We start from the raw sequence: 19,510 nt of genomic DNA on the forward strand, positions 1-19,510 counted from the left end.
TGTTGCCAGCAGGTCGAGGGAGGTGATTCTCCCCCTCTGCTTAGCCCTGCTGAGGCCACATCTGGAGTACTGCGTCCAGTTCTGGGCTCCCCAGTACAAGAGGGATGTGGCACTACTGGAGCAAGTCCAGCGAAGGGCTACAAAGATGATTAGGGGACTGGAGCATCTCTCTTGTGAGGAAAGACTGAGAGAGCTGGGCCTGTTTAGCCTAGAGAAGAGAAGACTGAGAGGGGATCTCACCAATATATACAAATATCTAGAGGGAGGGTGTCAAGAGGATGGGACCAGACACTTTGCAGTGGTGCCCAGCAACAGGACGCGAGGCAACAGGCACAAACTGAAACACAGATGCTTCCATCTGAATACGAGGAAAAACTTCTTCACTGTGAGGGTGACAGACCACTGGAGCGGGTTGCCCAGAGAGGTTGTGGAGTCTCCTTCTCTGGAGATATTCAAAACCCACCTGGACGCGACCCTATACAACATGCTCTAGGTGACCCTGCTTGAGCAGAGGTATTGGACTAGATAATCTCCAGAGGTCCCTTCCAACCTCAACCATTCTGTGATTCTGTAATATGATAGCACTATGATTCCTGTGCTTAAAAAATGGGGATGTGTGTACAATAGCTAATATTGTCTAGTAATTAATACATAATGTCATGTTTTCCTGGTATTAGAAAAGACAGTTGTCTACCACTAAAGTACAAAGCTTCAAAGCTATTATAAATGGCTAGTTCATGGTAGAAAAATTAGTTTGGCTAGCACAAGAGCTAGCCACCTCATATGGGGCATGGATGACTTATATTTCACTGCTTACATTCAGTGGAAGCTCAGAGGCTGGGAAATACAGTATTTTCCAAACTTTTAAATGGCTCACCCCTTTTTTATCAGGAATACAAAGTTAACTGTTCAGTTTCTTATTGTGTTAACACAATACATTACAACGTATGACTTCCACTTCCCTTGATGCTCTCTGTGCCTCCCTTTTCTTAAATGCTTTCAACCTGTAATGAATAGGAAGGATAATATCACTGGCCAGAGTTTGCGCTCCTTAAAACAATCTTCATTTTGAGTTACGAAAAACTTTTTTCACTACCTTAACAGACCATTATTAAAAAACACTCAGAAACATTGGAAACAAAATAAGGAATTTTGCTTACCTTTCTCTTCTGGGAGTGCACATGTACTGGGAAACTCTAAAACACATACCTTTTTCCAGACAATGAAGTTGAAACAAAAAAGCTTTTGTGATACCTGATTTTAACAATGACACCTTGGTTAGCAGAACACAGTCCCACTTAGGATTAAGCAGTGGTCTATTTTGTATATTTTGAACATTTAGCTCTTTTCTCATTCATTTTCTTTTACATTATTTGATAGTTAACACTCCAGGTCTTCTCTGGAAATACTTAATTTGCTGTTGAACAATCCTTGTTATTACGATTCCATCTCAGACCATGTGCATGCTTGCTCTCACTCACTCTGTCTCACATGCGGGATTCCCTTCCCGCATGGGTTTTGTTGTTTGGAAAGGACAAATCTGGAATCCTCTCAACCTTTTAGTTGGCTCCAGTTCTGCAGTGATTTTGCTTTCCCTGTTGTATTTTGGTGGGGACAGTACAGAAGGATAGATACAAAGTCATTGTTGCAACCTCTGTGCTCTTTTAAGGTGCAGTGGCGGGGCTGTACACTTTGTTCTGGAGTGTCTTGTTGCTGAATATCTCTAGATTCTTAAAGTGGAAACAGCATCTTAAGCGCTGTTGTAAGCATGTAGATTGGATTGCTAGATGTCACGTGCTTTCTGAAAGGACTGTCCTGTTGCACAAAGCATAATTTCTCTTGCTCTGCAGGGTTCACTCTCTAAGAGTGTTACAGGCCAAAAACATGGAGGTTCTCAAACTTGTTACCAGATTGTGAATCCTGTTTGCAATTTGGGGAGTTTGATAATCCACCATGTTGCAATGTGGCATCATTTGAGAAATAAGCAGAGAAAATACTGGTAGCAGAAAGCAGCTAGTCTGAATCTGCACAGGTGGGACTCCTGGCAGCAAGAGGTGCAGTGGCAGGCAGGAGGTATTGCAGGAGCACTAAGAACTGGTATTTCTGGTTGACTTGAAGGGAAAGCTGAGCAAGAGATAAAATTCAAAGAAGGTGAGTAGACAGATGGATTCAGATGGAAGAGGAGAAATTTTTATGTATGGAGTCAGAAGTTTTGGATTAAGAAGCCCTGTCCCTGCAGCCACTTTTCAGTGAAAATATCACTGCCTGATTGCAATAAGATGCATTGTGTTTTTGCATTTCAAAAATCAAATAGAGTATGCCATGCCAAATTAGTATTGTCTGGTGCTTTTCTCATTAAGGCCTCTGTAGAAGAGTACCTTGAAAGAGTTTTTTTTATATATCCTAAGAATTTCCTATTCCAAACTGTAGGTCCATAATGAAGAGGATATTTGAGTGGGAATAGTAAATGTGTTCTGATAGTCCTAATGCTGAGGAGAATAAAGCTGACACAGCTGGAAAACAGCAGCTACCCCGTGACTTTGAAGAGCAGGTGGATATCACGGCACAGTTATTGAGCCAATAGTATTTCACAAGAGACTCCCAACCATATCTGTTGCTCATAAATATCCATAGCCAGCATGCTGAGGGGTATGAATAAGCATCAGTCAACTGGCTAGTAGCAGGCACTGCTGAAGTGCTATTATAATCAATGTAAATGGCATGCTATTTAAAAAAAAATCATTTTTTGGACAGAGGATGTTAACCAACATGATGTGGTATAATCGAAGGACTGCTAATTGTTATTTATTAGAAGAGCTATCCTGCAGTTCAGAGCTGCCATTCAGTTCATCTTGTGAACTTGAATCACTTTTGTTTCCAGAATATGCAGGTAATTGTCCAGGGCTTGGTTTGGATTTGTTCAGTGCAGAGTTCTGTCATTTGACATTTGCACAAAATAAAAAAGGTAAATAATAGTAGTGTTTAGACTTTGAAAGGTGTTTTGATGTTCTTTGGACAATTTAAGTGCATCAAACCCATATAAAATTTAGCCTGTCATTTGTGTGTATGCTTTCTATGTGTGCATTATACATTATATAATTAAGTGTAGGTTCAAATAACTCCCCCACCCCAAATGACTTCTACTGCTTATCTCAAAATTTATGATCCAGTTTAGTTAGAACTGAAAGTAAAAAATTGTATGAAGGAAGGAGAACTTCACCAAGAAGGAGTCATCATTTGTTTATTATCTGTTGCCATTGACCAAGCATACTGTGTTTATAATCTGAGACTTCATCTGCATTCCCTTTTAAACCTAGCATTAATAGAGCTTTTTTAGAGATGCAAGACTCAGTTTCTTCAATTCAGAGACTGGGCTTTAGAACAGCGCTCTCGTGCTTTGTTTCCATGTCTTCTTCACCACGTCCAAGCAGGCTTAAACTCCTGTTGATAATTTTATAGGGAAGTAATTGCTACACATGAAGACTTCCCAAAACATCTAAGTGACATATACAAGAGCAAGCCAAATTTAAGACAAAATCAGTGTGAAGCAAGTGGAACTGGCCCCATAGGCCATTTGCTTCTGGAATCCACTTTTTTCTTCCCTTTCATTGTCTTCCCCACTGTGGGTAACTCCATTCATATGTGGACAGCTGCATTCAATTCTTGCTGCTCACTTCATGCCACTTACCCACTCCTCGTAATCCAGAGCAGAGATTAACATATTCAAGCTCAGAGAGGAAAAATGTAGAGGCATATAGGTAAACTGAGTCTCCTGTAGTTATAAAATACCATGAATATCTCCATTCTCCATTTTTTGGAGTGTGTGCTTGGGTTTTGGATATTTAGCTTTCTTGCTAAAGGACCTTCAAGACCATGTTTGAGAAGTGATACCTAGCACAAAGGGCATGCATGACAAGAGATGTAGATGGCCTGCTTGTACAGAAGATTAGTAATGGAAAGCACACAAAAGTGAGCTTTATAAGCAGATTTGAGGAAGAAAATGTGATAGCTTGGGAAATGTATTCTAATGATGTCTGAAGGGCCTTCGATACAGCAATTTTGTAATTCGGTATGCTAATGACTTCAAAGTGACCTGTGTTCCACTGTGCTGCAAATAGATCTCTTTGTATTGGTACACATGGACTTGTGCTTTCTGGTCCATAGCCTTATTCATTAATCCTTACTGACATCTATTATTGAATTTGCCTTCTCTAAACAGTTGGTTTCCATCTCTGTTATTAAACCTCCATCTTAGCAAATAGATAAAAATTACCTTTAAAACATAGCCTAGTGAAGACAAACTATTGACTCAGATACTCTTTTTCCTAAAGATAGTACCCCTACTATATAGATTTTTTTTGTGTGTGTGTATTTGATAGTCACATGTGTGTTCAGATCTGACAACAGTTTTGTTCTCTTGGTGAGGGAATTTATCCTGGAAGGTTACAAAAGCCCATTAATACAACCACACAATGCAGTGCTGAGGAGCGTGCATGCATGAACTACAAGTCTGCCAGCTTTTTGTTAAGCTCTGCAGGGGGCAGTATAGTGAAATAATGCCTTTCAGACCCTTTTAATGTAGTTCTGACCTTCCACTCTATATTAAACAGATGACTGGAACCAGAAAGATAGGTCATTGTGATTGCAGTTAATATTTGTAAGGACCAAAGCAGCTCTCAGCCTTTGAGGTAGAAGGGAATCATCTTAAGTGTGAAAATGTATCATCACAAGAATGGAGAGGATCAAAGGAAGGCCAGCTGGTGCTCGGACATCTTTTCATAACCTTTATTACAATGCTAGAATACACTAACCTCAATGGGAAGTCCATTCAATTCATGTATTTCAAATAGATAATCTGTATTCTGGTGAAACAAAGAAAGCTTAAAAGAAAAGCTTGCCTTCTTAAAAAGGGGGTGGTCCACACAAATTTGCCTATGATTTAATCATATTGGCCTTCTAAAATCAGCTTAGCTGTTTCAGTGCAAATATATGAATGGATGACATGCTTATTTTAGAAGTGGCTGAGAATTTGTAAATTTAGGTACAGAGAGTTTTAGCTGATTTTACTGCATTTTACTTCCACTTCAGAATAAAGGTCCTCTGCATTCCCACTTGCCATGCTTAAAATCAATGTGCAATATTTCAAGGAAAAACTGTATACTGAACAACCATAAGGATTGAATCAACCAGGAGGCATGTGTATATGGAGTCATGAAAAGGCGAAGTTTAAGGCTGACAAGTTTCAACAAAAACTGGAATTTAAGCTTGGGCTTTTAGGCAACATCTTACCATTCTAAACATATTTGAAATTAGTAGTATCAAAGTGGAAAATCCATAAAGATTGCTGTTTAGGCTTTTAGAGTAAATCCATAAAGATTGCTGTTAGGCTGTTACAGTAGAGTTCTGTGCCCACACAGTCTGAACACTGTGCTACCAGATCCATACTAAATGGATAGGAAAAAGCAGTAGGATTGTAGGTATAGACCAGGGACTAGCATTTCTGCTGCAATATTTTTTAGGTGGGGAGTGACAGTAGTAGGATGGACATCACTGGAGCCTCAAAATTCAAGCTCATAAATGTTAATGGTTTAGCTATTTGAGATTTAGATTGCAATCACTTACTGAACTTGTTCTATTGATCCAGGACAGGGAAAGTATCCGTTTTGCTTTTTGAGCAGGGACTTATTTCCACCCAACTTTATTAAATGTCTTGACTGAAGATTGACACCTATGTAAGAGTTTCATTATTTGTGAAGTTAGATCATGACAAGGAGCTGAGCATTCAATCTATTAATACTGCAAAGCAGCAAATGGACAAAAGAATATTCCCTTTTCCTACCCAAAAAGCGAGTGTAGACAGTCATCACATCTGCTAAGTTACAAAAGAAGCCTGTGAAACAGGTCTGAGGGGTGTTGGAAGTTCTGACAGCTTCATGAGATGCAACAACTTATTTTCAATTCAAAAGTCATTAAAATCATTCCTAAATTCTGGAGCCCAGGAGAAAAGGCATTTTGTTGCTTTTTCTCCAAGTAATTTGCATTTCAAATCTCTCTCTCACTCTCGTTTTTCTCTCTCTCTCTTTCTCCCCCTTTCCCCCTTTCCCCCCTCTCCCTCTCTCCTGTCAGTGATGTCTCTCTCAGCAGCTGTCTAGTCATGAATCACTCCTGTCATCTGAAGCATATTTTTAACACTTCTGAACGTGCTCTAAAAGCAAATGCTGTTAAGCAAACAATCTGCACTGCTTTTTCATGCACTCTCTTTAGCTTCTGAAACCCCTTTTAATCATAATTTTAGAAGCTGGGGCACAGAGGAATCAAGTATTAGAAAATACAACCTTTTGTATTTTTGAGAGTATCATAATGTTACATCAAGTTCACATGTAATGCAGATGATCTGTCCAACTTGCAGAAGACTCGAAGTTGCCTGAAGTTTGAGAATTTCCCTTCATTAAGATTCATATGAATATTGCCTTTGGTTTCACTCATTGTAGTCTGCACACTCTCAAGCTCAACCTTCACTTTGAGTTTAGGAATTGAACATACAAAAAGAAAATCACCATCAAAGCTTAGTTCAGCTGTTGTTACAGTAAAATAGATTAAATTATGCCATGTTTGCTTCAGAGCAGTTATTTTACAGCCTCAAATGGAGAACCTAATCATGGAGCCTGACAAAATATTTCTGTGTAATCATAAATTTTTGAGTTCTCAAAAAAAGGACATTGATGAAAACTCTCATCTTAAAAAGCTTCTTTTCTCTTTTCCCGATTTCTTTTCTGGAAGAAGGATTACCACTGAGGCCTTAGGGCACCAAGGATATTCACTACATCCCTGGAAGGTCTTAGGAATGATCCAATAAGCCAAAAGCAAAGAAAAGTGTATTTTTTCTTCCCTCACAGGCAAGTAGGTGATTGATGTCAATAATTCTGATACGTCTGAGGAGCATAAGGTGTTCAGCTCTGATTCCGAAGGATTACACGGCCCATATTTCTAGTTCCAACATAAGGAAAACAGGAGTCCTGAGAACTCCCACCTAGAAAGAACTTTCTTTTTCCAAATAAAGTATGACTTTTAAAAACCTAAGACAAAGTTAATTTTGATTTTACCAAACACCACAGTCAGTAACCATAGAAGATGCTTTTGACTCGATTCCTAATGCAAGTCCTAATACAGACTGTATTTATGAGCCCCACACTTCCACTTTGTGCTGTCATCTGGAACTTCTAATTTTTCTTTCTTGTTGCTTTGATGTCACAACTTTTTTTTTTTTTTTTTAGTGCTTAAAACCCTACTGTGACACAATATTAAGTGTCCAAGTGTAGGATGTAAAATGATACTCTTTAATGTATTTCTTGTAAGGAGTGCTATAATGTGGACTGCAATATGGATGAGTGTGTTCAGGGTATGACTGTCATGCCTATATTATATTGTCTTTGGTAATAACCTGTTGTTGTGGAATCATCAAAGAGTTATCGCTTCTGAAAGTTTTGTCTTAAATAAAGAAGTCTTGTCAACCAGTGTTAATATTGCCACCGTCTCAGCAGCTTAATGATAAGACTCGTCTGTTTGCTTTTCCCCCAGAGTTCTGCTCTGTGGAGATGTGATTAGGTAAGCTGTGATGGAGGGGGTTAACCATTGGTATTGCAAGAAAAGCCTGACATATTGTAAGAGCCTAGAAATCAGAAGACAGAAAGCATTTCAAAATATTTGTAGCATTATTTATAAGTCAAATTCATGCTGCGTTAGCATATACTCAAGTGATTTGGGGGTATGTGGTTTGTTGATATGGTATAAGGTAATAGCTTCCTTTATCTCTCCCACTTTCCTCCAAGAATTTAGATTAGGGAATTTATGTTCTCCTGTAATTCCCCGGGCCAGATTTCCCCGTGGTGCAGTACCGAGGCAGGCAGGCAGGCAGGCAGGCAGGCAGGCTTAGCTCCGCGGTGTCAGTGCGTTTGTCCACGGGGTGGCAGCGGAAGCCTTCGCCACCGCCGGCCGCCGCAGCAGGTTGCCTTCTCCTGCCTACATCTTGGGTAGCCATGCTGCTGCTTCATCAGCAGCCGGGAAGCCCATTTCTTTATTTTAGGAAGTGGTTATGCAGTTAACTGGTTTGCTATCTACAACTTTAACGGACTGTATGAAAGAATTCCTTAGCCAGGGCATACCTTCGGAGCGGAGCTGGAGGTGGCGTTTCCAGCAGCAGCCACAATATGTCTATGCTTCAGTCTTGTGGCTATTGCGAAGTGGGATATAAATATCATTAGACTCATAATGTGCTCTATCACCTTTTTTTTTTGGTGGATGTATGTTCTTAACATATCCCCGAAGCTTTACAACTCTTCCTCTTGCTGCAGATTGTGTCACACAAAATAAGCCAAGTCGCTGGCACCCGTGTAGTGATCCCGCAGGAGTTGCTCTGGCCACATGGCAGAGCTCTGTGGCCAAGGACCTCTTACTGTTGCCAGACACCCTTTTCTAAAGAAACTTTTAATTACTTTTTTCTCTTAACCTGAAAGAAGGATGTCTGGCATACCAAATAGTTTTAACACTATGCTATTATGACCCTGCTGGTCACTGCCTGCTGCCATCCTTCCCTTGGATGATGCCCACTTGCAAATCTGCTAACTTAGCAAGTTATCCCCACTAATTCTCCCTGCAGAACAAATCTCCTGGATCCTAAATTTGCAAGGATTTCAAAGTGCTGCACAGCTGCACCTACCCAAAATGTATTCAAACTTAAAGGGCAGGAATCACAGGAACAACTCAAGTGAGAAGTTGCCTCTGTTCAAAATAATTAGAGTATGAGCATTTGGAATATGCAAAACTGAAGTTACCTAGCTGTACTTCCCCCAAAATTGGAGGGAGGAAATTAGGTCAAAAAGCAAGAAATAGGAACTGAAAGTGGTTCCTTTAAGAGTTAGCAAATATTCTCTTGAAATAAATCACAAAACCTAGAATTTGAAGACTAAAATCTAATATTAAAGTGCAAAGTAAGAATTTTGACCCTTAAATGTAATTTTCGGTGCTGTCTTGATACAGAGTTACAATATTTGGTTTAAAATTTTGGCTGTACGGGTTAGTAAGGGGTGCAGATCATACCACTGTGATTGGTTTTAAAGCTATTTACAGCACCAGTAGCAATAAAGATATCTGTAAAGTGTTATGAATCAAATAGTACAACTTTATTAGTACTTTAGCTTTACAAGCCATTGATTACCATTAGTGCTAAGTGCTGTTGTCACTATAATTGGTATCACCTTGTTGTTACTACCTGTGTCACTGCCAGAAAAACAACAGTTTTCCGAAGCTGAAATAGGATGTACACCTCTCTCTTGCTTCAACAGGGATTTTACTGCTATAGCATTTTCAACTCTAAAAATTCAGTAGCATTTTTCCAAGTGAATCTTAAATAAATGTAAATGTGTTTGTTTATATCTGTTAGTTCCTCTTCGAAAGCATATTGCTTTCTATATGCCCCCAGCGCACAATGGCCGATAACAAGTACTACACTTGTTTATCATAAGTATTTTAAGTACTCAGCTCTACTACAACTAGCTGTCAGTTGCTTTAGTAAAAGACATTTGTATGATAGAGGTTGGTTAACAATACTCTTCCCCAAAACATTCTAAAACACACTTGAATCAAATATTTTGTAGCAAACAATTCCTTTCCATATATTTTAAATATTTTTGTACTGGTAGTGCTGTGGTAACTGGGTTTTCTTTAAATAACCTAAATGAGTTATATACATTGGTCAAGACTATTAAAGATATTCAGGCTCTTTGTTAGATTTCTAAAAGCACTTAGGTGCCTCAAAAAACACACCCTCCTGTAGGTACCTATACTGTATACATTTTTAGGTATGTAAAAAGTTGGACTTCAGTTTTCAGCAAAGCTGGACATTTAAGCTCTTTAGACTTTATGTGTATACAATATATGCTGGGTTGGTTAAACTCTTGTTGGAACAGACAAATCATAGTAGCTGTGCATTTATAGTCCTCACTGTTGATATTATATCCATATAGCAATGCTTGACATAAGTGTAATCATTCTCAAATGAGAGGGAGAATAAACTTAATCAGGATGAGATGTCTTTATACAAATGGAACTGCCATTGCAGTGTGGGGTTCTGTGGGTGCGATGATATTGGTTTTAAAAAAAATACATGTCCTGAACTGATATAATTATAGCCTAAATAAAAATTTTGTTTAGAACAGGCCTAAATTTTCTCTGAAATTCCAGCAGTTAATATGCTGATCCTTTAGAAAAATGTCTTGAGTAAGAAAATAATTAAGAGCCTCTACAGATTAACATCATGATATTTCCCCCAAAGCAAAATATTAGAAACTTACTGAAGCTCAGTATGATCTAATTTGAGAAAAAAAGTCTATATAGATTAAGAGTTATCCCTGAGCAATGGGAGAAGGCAACCAGTCCCTTCTGCTGCACTTTTGTAATGTTTTTATAGTATCAATAGCTGCACAGTAAGACTAGATTGGCAGAATGGGCAGGATAGGTCTTTAATGGCTGAAGTCCTTCTTTAATAGAAGTGATAGATACTCGCTTGTCTTTGTCAAGTATTTTCTTATGAAGGACTCCTGTTTGACTTTCTGGTGGTCAACATCTATGTACAATAATTGGAGATAAATGAAAACAAAAACAGACTACTGGGAAGCTACAGAAATATCCATCTGCTCCTTCCTTTGCCCAGTGAGCTGTTCCTTTCCGATCTGATGACCATTTGCAAATTTTTTTTTTTTTTTTGCTAAGAGCCAGTTGGCTCAAGTTCAGCTGAGCAAAATGGATCTAGGCAGTTGGGAAGGTATTAAAATACACCACTTACAACCCCCACAGAGAAGTCCTAACCTGGAGATCGTCAGTAACCTACTACTGTTGATTAGCTTGGCCATCCCAACACTCTCCAGAAATTATCCTTTTCCCTCTCTCAAGCCTCATGACTGATTTGCTTTTCTTTCGGAATTCAGCTTTGTCTATGATGGAAAATGGAGCAGCAAATTGTTCGTTCATCTTTGTCCAGTGCTTTGAAGATGTAACGTATTTTTGGAAGCTGCTTGAAACAATTGCTCATATTCTCCTCAGGCAAGGGACTCTAACATTTGCTCTCCACGGTCTGCCCTTAGCCTGGGATTCAAGATGCTCTTGCTCCCCGTATGTTCCCGCAAGGTAATTGGATGTCCTTCCTGCCAGTTCTGATGGAGGACACTGATTCAAGGACCCCATATATGGAATGTGTTTGGCAGAGTTCCTCTGTTGCTATACTTTAGTTCTCAGCGTGAATCCTATCTTTCCGGCATCATTCCTCGCTTGTCATTTTCAGTTCTTATTTTTCACTATCTTTTCATTTTGACTAGTTCCTTTTCAAATCTGCACCACTTTTAGAGATTTGATTGGTTTAAAATTCGTAAGTACTGGTCCATGTTTTAGATTTAGCATCTAGGGTGCTTGATGTCTTCAACTGCAGTTTTCTGAAGTAACATAAAGTAAGTAATTCAAATACAGTGATAACAATGCTAGATATTTTACAGAATACAAGTACATTTCTTTTCAAGTTCTTAGATCTCTTGCTATGAAGTATCAGTAATCCTGTGCTAATAGACATCTGTGCTGTCTAGATGTAGCTGGTCATGGTTTTTCTTTTTTCAGCTAATAGAGCAGGAATTATTCCTGTGGCAACCAGATCCTGCAGGGTTAATACTATTTTTCTGAAGTCACAGCTGATATTGCTTGCTACATCTTTTTGTCATGGTTTTTCAAAGTATGTTCTCTTGCACAGATTGTCAGTTTAAAGGAACCCAAAATGGGTGCCAGGATAGGAAAACCTCTGTTTTAAAGCAGTGATAAAACTCTAATCTTACAAATATGAAAATGATATGCAGTGCACATAAGCTCTGATGAGGTTTTGCTTTTACAGTTCTTATAGCGAACAAGACTTACCCATATAAAACCCTTTCCATCCAGGATATAAAACTAATGATACTATATGTTAATAGCAGTACATTTTAAGACAGGAGTACCCTTCTGATATTAGATAATTAGAAAAGTTACACAGGTGCACTTCATTCCTTGAGTTGTCTCATTCACTTCAATTCCTCCGTTCCACCCTGACAATGATTTTCCAACACAGTACCTTGCTGTTTAGTAACATTTCTGTTTGCAGTTCTCTGTTTTTCACTATTAAATTTTTTAAAAAAAGCTTTAAAGCTTATTTTAAAAGTTTAAAGCTGTATTTAAAGCTTTATTTTAAAAGTTTACTTACAGTGGATAGCTGCTGCAGCCTATGCACCTAATTCTAGTAATCCATTACTCCATAAAAGGAGCAGTTCATCCTTTTTAGTAAAGGAAGCTGGCTCATTCATGACTTGTTTTACAGGCTCCCTCTCATTTCTCTTCATAATTTCACTTGTTATTTAGATGTTGGTAGTAAATAGATGCTTTTGTACATCTCACTCCCTTTATCTTTAGACATTTAAGTATCTTTGTAAATAATAAACATATTTAGGAGCCCCAAAACAGACAGGCTTTCAGAGGTGCACAGGACCTCACTTTTCCACAGCAAACTTCCACAGGTGATTTCCACAGCAAAACAACACAGATAAAAACTGCCATAGACAATAATCTAAATGCTTATAGGTTTAGGCTCCTGTGTCATTTAAATACTTTTGAAAACTTTACCCATTATTCTGTGTCACTTTCCGTTCATTTCAGCATTTCTTCTCATAAGATGTTTAAATACTGAAGTCAGTGCTTTTGTAAGCGCTGACCTAAATTATCGAAAGTGGTCAGTAATTTCCCATGCCTCAGCTTGCGGGTGCTCAATTAAGAGTGGATCTTGACTAGGTGGATCTTTCCCCTTTGCTTTCTGAAAGTCTTTCAGTTTCCCCTCTAAGGATTGAGATACTCTAAAATCGTTTGCTGCTTTTGGAAATTTCAGTAGGTGGGTAATGAAGTGAAAGTGAAATCCTCTTCAAATTCTATCACGTGTACAAATTGAACTAAAAAGCATTGACACAATGTAGAGGTTTGAATTTTCATGTACAAATTAGAAAATGCCAGATTGCTTTATTTGCTTGGACAAGTTCTATTTGCCCACTGAAATACAGTGAGATCAAACCATGTGCAAAAACTTAAATGGCAGCTTTTGAAAAACTGCCCCATTAACCTGATGAGTTTCTAATTACAGTAAGATGTAAAAGCTTTTTTTCCAGTGCTATGTAAGATTTTGTCCTAACAGTTTTTTAAAGGTACCCTGCTGTTAAAATGATTTAGCTGCAGTGTTTGAGTATAATTTGTCCTATATTTCTTTTGCTTTCTCTGAGGAGTTACATAACTTTTTCATTTCTAATGACTTTTCCTAAATATAAACTGTGATGTTATATTATGCACCTCCTTTGGCTCCAGACCAATTAATTTCAAGTGGTTCAAGGCCAAAGAGAAGTCTAGAATCACATCCTAGAAACTCTGGTGAAAGGTATGTTTATGCACTTCTTGTTTTAAATAAATGGTTCAGCGGTTAAGTCAATCTTTTGCTGAGATTGATCTTATCCTTAAAATGCATGTAATACCCTGAATTAACAGAAGGATCATTTGGGTATCTGCATGACCTTGTGCAACTTGCATGTCGTTTAAAATCCATTTTTATAATAGCCAAAACATTACTGTGCTTTTCTAAATCAGATAACTTTAGCCATTTAAATGAAGGTTTAAATCATAAGCAGGATTAACCTGGGGAAAGATCAGTGATCAACCTCACTTTACCCCTAAAGCAGTCATTCCCTGCCATTAAGTAGACCCCATCACTGCTCTCTCCCCAAATCCCCCTGCCAGAGCTCTGCCTCCTCATCGCCAGGACTGTCACCTTTCTGCCCCGGCTTAGCAAGGCTGCGGGTCTGGTGGCAGGGAGCACAAGAGGCTTGGAGCGCAGTCTGTCTGTCCGTACTGCCTCTCCCTCTCTCCTTCAGACCCAGAGCGCTCAACTCTGCTGCTGCATTTCTGCACCTTATCCTCACCAGGAGACAAGGCTGCAGCTCTACAGATGGTGTGAGGGGGCCTGGTGCATAATCTACCTTGCAGCGCTTTTCCCTCCTGCAGTATCTGCCAGCACAGAGTACTGACTCTCTCAGCAATGCTTCTGTTTTTTTGCTGCTTTACATTTTATGTCAGTGCATCACTGTTGTTTGCTTCATGATTTGAGAAATGCTGCTCCTGAGAATCTGAGTGCTTACAACTTTCTCCATTTCAGTATTGCTCCGGTGTAGACAATTTGCCTTCTGAAAAACCTTATTTAGGTGTCTAACTGAAAAATCACGATTTTTTGCGTATTACCATTTTCTGTTATCAGCAAGATATCCTCATCTGAAACTGTCTCTGACTCATTTTCAAGTCATTTTTGTTCATGCACAGGTTCACAGCTATTGTTTTTACACAAATGTCTGCTTATCCATTTCAGCATGGATTTAGCAGTTCTGCAATGGTTTGCATATAAGCCTCTCACATGCAGAAATGAGAGAATAAAATGCTAAAGAGGAAGGATGGATTTAATCATGTAAGAAGTTAAGTATTAGTTTAAGTGCTGTCCAGACATGGATTTACTGAGTAGACAGAAAGACTAAAGGGGCTATATACATCTTAGCACTGTAGCCATAGAGCTAGCTGCATCTGTCTGACTCTGCCATGCTTTTCTTGAATCTCCTTTGATACATCACTTAATCTCTGTTTTTTCCTATTGCTGAGTAATGGAGTTTAATATTAAGCTACAAGGATGCTGTGAAGCTTAATTCACCAATTTTTTCAATGTGTTTTCAGACCTGCAGATGGAACAAGCATATAAAATGTGCTTTTTTGAAGATTATTGTGTTATTAAGATGGACTAGTGGTTTGTGAGCATTTATCTGAGAATGCTATTATTCCTTTGGTATTCGCAAGTAACCTCGATACTGACAGGATGCACCACTGGATATTTTAGGATAAATAAACTGCTGGGACACCTGACAAATGACAATAGGTAGTACATCTTTACTTCAGCAGAGATTGTCCCTTTTCGTGAATGCTTATGTTGCACAAACAATTGCTGCATTGCACTACATCAGCACTGTTCCTAATCCTGATTTGGAATCATCAACTGATAACTTGACAAAGTGTGACACATGGTATGTTAAAGTGTTTTCAGCTGCACTAACACAACAAATTGTAATGGCTCCAAAAGAGCCATTTCACTTGATTGTGTCAATAAACTACAAACACAAAGATACACGGCCAACCTGAATAAAGTATCATCAAATCCTAGTGTGTTAATGGTCACATTTTTTCTCTCGTTTTTAGAAGAAATATTTTTCAGAAAAAAAAAAAAGAGTGTATTTACTGGAGCTTTTGCCACTGTTTAATAAGAAGTCCAGCCCCATGGCACTTCTCAATCTACATCATTTTCTTCATTTCCATATGTAGAGAATGCCTAACTCCAATCCTCATACTTCTGCTAAAGGCTTGACGTATGTTCTCAGTTTAGGTCAAAACGTAGGCTGTCTCGTGCACTTGTTCTTTCTCCTGTTTTTGTGCGACATAAGCCTACTGTTATTTAAGGAAGACTTCAGTATCATTTCCTGGATGAATTGCCAGCAGGCACAAGCTTAGTATTACTGCCTATTTTTCCACATTAGGCAGTTCATTAGGAAGGACTACACCTGCTTGATGATGGTCTAGATTTTCTCCTWTCTTAGTAGGGCTGATGGTACACACAGAGTAAATTCTAACCTCACTGAGACCATTAAGGTTTCAGAGTAAGTAAATCAGGGTACAATTTGACTTAATGAGACTAGCCACCAGGTCATCAATCCAGCAGCATGGGCTGCTTTTTCTGTTGCCTGCACACCAGTCAAAATCCACAAGGATCTATCACATTTCCTCAGAGATCACTAATGTTAGATAAAGATTGATGTCCATGACTCTTAAGTGCCTCAGCAAGGATGTGCATCATTTGTTAAGCACCTGGAACTTGCTGAGTTACCCTGTAGCAGATACACATATGAGGACAGTCCTTTCCCAGAATTTACAACCCACTGAACAACCATAGTAAAATGACCTACAGTAGGAGCCCTGGAGAAAAGAGGTGTGTTTGTTCTGAAGATAAATTTTTTTCAATATTCTTTATGTTAATATTCAGCTCTTTGCATCCTTAAGGCAGCAGCTTCTGACTAGGGAGCATGGCTGTTTTCTTGATAACTTATCTCATTCTTTTTTCTAAGATCACCAGGAGCAATCCATCATTGGTTATTTGACACCAGAAATGAAATCCTCTGACTGCTTGTTTCACATACCTAACAAGTGAAGATAATGGTTTTGTCACAGGTATTTGTGTGTGTGTATGTACATACATACGTATAGATACACACGCATCTTTTTATCTGTCGTATCATAGAATCTGGTGTGAACTGCACTTAAAATGAAATATGGCAAGCTATCTGCAATAGCACCAAGTGGCAACAGCGGAGTATTTAGCTGCCTAACAAAAACATTATGTAGGGATTTTTCTGCGTAACTACAGGACTGAATAAGACTGCATCTAGTCAGCAGTTCATAAAAGGCTGATTTATCATTAAAGAAATGCAGTGCCAAAGAGAAGAATAACTTATATCATAGGCAAGCTATCCAAAATTCTCCTTTTCTCTAAAACGGACATTAAAACAGATTTCCCTGTGAATATGCTCAAATAACTGAAATAAAATGCCTCAGCAGTAAAACGGGGAATTTATCTCCATACTTCTTAATCTGATACTGAAACATGAGCTTCTTCAGATACATAGTTAATACACAATTGCCTGCTGCTTTTGACTATCTTCAGCCAACAGAAGGGCCCAAATATAAAATTACAGAAGTTGCAAATGAAAGGTCCTAGTCAGTCAATTTGTTAAACCACTTGCCATGTTATCTTTGCTCCCTCTAATATACTGTCAAATGTACTTAAAATCATCACTTGGATTTTTGATGTCATTTGCATTCTGAAAAACTTTGGCTTCACGCACAAATGAATGGATTACACTCATGCATCCATAGGTTATTCATCTGTTCAAGAACATTTATTTGTAAGACAAGGGTATTGCCACAATTAAATAATCAATTAAAGTGCTTCTTGTTTTTGAGAAACCCCTTCATTTCCACTTACAGGTGCAAATTTCTGTGTAAAATGAGTAACATTTTCTTCAACTTAACACAGCCAAGTATGATTTATGAAATCTTACTCAAGTAAGACAAGCTTATTTTACACTTTATTTACTCAGAACAGAACACTGATGGGAGAAATAAATGAGACAGACAAGATGATCCATAGTCAGAGACATGGGTTGTTTTATTGCACAGCTAGGAACAGGATCTGGGCCTCTTGCATCACAGACCATTGACCTCGAAAGAAAAGAGATGGAATGCATTTTGGATTGAACAACTGGAACAAACCACACAAAAAGAAATCAATATGTATTGAGAGCTAATGATCGAATGCTGACCTCATCTGACAGACACATGGATCAAGATGCTCCGAATATGCAAGGCTGCAAAAATACAGCACTGGGGGGGCATATGAATGCTGCTGCCCTTACAATGCTCAGAGGTAAATTCATTATTTCGGAGTCCTCCTCTTCTTTATTTGGTACGCTCTTCTACAGAATGACCAGAATTGCTTGCTCAGTAATTGAGAGAGGCACAACAATCAATTTCTACCTTGAAAATGTTTTATGTTGGTTTGGGAATAYTCTGTTCTATATTCGAAGTATGCTACTCCATTGAAAATGTTTTAAAAATAATAGCCCACTGTTCATTCTCATCTTCCAATATGCTTATTTTGCTGCTGCAAAGGTAGTTATCCAGCCAGCAGGTTAAGCCATACTTCCCAGAACTGTGCTGACAACACTAACATTATCAGTGATGTTTATGACAAAAAAACAGAGCCAATGAAGGAAAATCCATTTGCTTTGTGTCCTCTGAAAAAGAGAGGAGAAAAAAATCAATTATTTGCCAAGCAGAAAAAAAGGAAAAGAGATGATAGAAACAGGAATATCTTCCTTTTTTAAAAGAATTGGGGAAAGAAAGTTAATATCATTTTAATCTGAGAGATTTCTTTTGATAGCAATAGGATGTTATACAGTCTTGAGTACATTTTTTCATTAATTCTACACCAGATTCACTGACATCTTCCTATCTTAAGTGAGTGAAATCATGGCTCCAATGAAGTCAACAGGACTTTCTCCAATGACTGCAATGGAACTCAGGTTTCACTTGTACTTTCAACACCCACTGAAGAGCTTGCATGAAAGCCAAAAAAGGACATAGGTGCCTAATGTGATTTTAAGTTCCTAAACTGAAAGCAATAGTCATAAAAATTAAGGACTTTTTGAGATTTGCAAAAAAAAAGCCCTTGGTTCAGGTTGCTCTGCATAGAAAAGCCTGAACTCCCATCAAAGTCATGAAATTCTGACTTTTATGCAGAAAGGCTCACTACTGAGATAGCTCTGATATTCGCTTCCACATCTGCTTTCTCAGATCTCTGCAGATATCTCATGAACAAAAACTTTCACTGGTAGGGGCGAGGCCTGGAGATCTTGCATTCCTACTGGGCACGGTGCTGCTGCTGCTGATCTGCGGGGAAAGCTCTAGGTAGCAAAACACATGAGCTTCTTTGGGAGCATGCGCAAAATTAAGGGGTCATATGAAACAGAAGGTTTACATTCACAGCACCCTACCAACCGGCACAGGACAACTTTTTGATTGGAGGGTTATGTTAAAGCTGGCCCTTTACAAAAATCCTGCACCAAGGTACTTGGTGGGTTGTGCAGGTTGCAGCAGGGAGGAAAGGAAGTTTCAGCCAGCTGGGGCTGGTGGCTTTTACTAGCCTCAGCTCCAGACTACTGTCACTTGGCTCTGGCAGGAACTGCTTTTGAGGACTGGTACATTTAAATAAGGGAAATCCCTGAAAATGGACATGTATAGGGTAGCCACACTGCCATTTCAGAGTCAGCCCCAGTTCACCCATTGATGTCCATCCTCTGGTGCTTTTACACATGGAATGTGAAAGCGGTGCTTGAACAGATCAGTTCCTAAGCTAAGCTGTATTGGCAGGGCTTGACTTGACCTGCCGCTCTCAGCTGCCCCAGTGCTGTCAGACATTGCTGGGGACTGACAGCTGAGTCCTGAGCGCTCGCTGCCTTCAGTGCCTGCCCCTCGGGGTACTGAGAAGAGCCTCGTTCAGATAGATAAACTAGTGCGGTAATGCCCTGAGCTCAGAGGAATTCGAAACAAGGATTGCAGCAGCGCCTCTTGTCACTTCATCGCTCTTGAGCGCAACTGAATCGTGGGTGTTCAGGAATGCTTTCCCTACAGCTGGTGCCTGCTCACAGTACAGGAGGAGCGGAGGGGCCGAGCCGGCTGTGCCCCACGAGAAGTGGCAGACGCGGACGGCAGGCTGGCCCACCGTGTTGGCCCGCCACGTTGGCCCGCCTGCTGCATTGGC

This window comes from Apteryx rowi, unplaced genomic scaffold (assembly GCF_003343035.1).
Source record: "Apteryx rowi isolate R43461 unplaced genomic scaffold, aptRow1 scaffold_462, whole genome shotgun sequence".
In the NCBI taxonomy this organism is placed as follows: domain Eukaryota; kingdom Metazoa; phylum Chordata; class Aves; order Apterygiformes; family Apterygidae; genus Apteryx; species Apteryx rowi.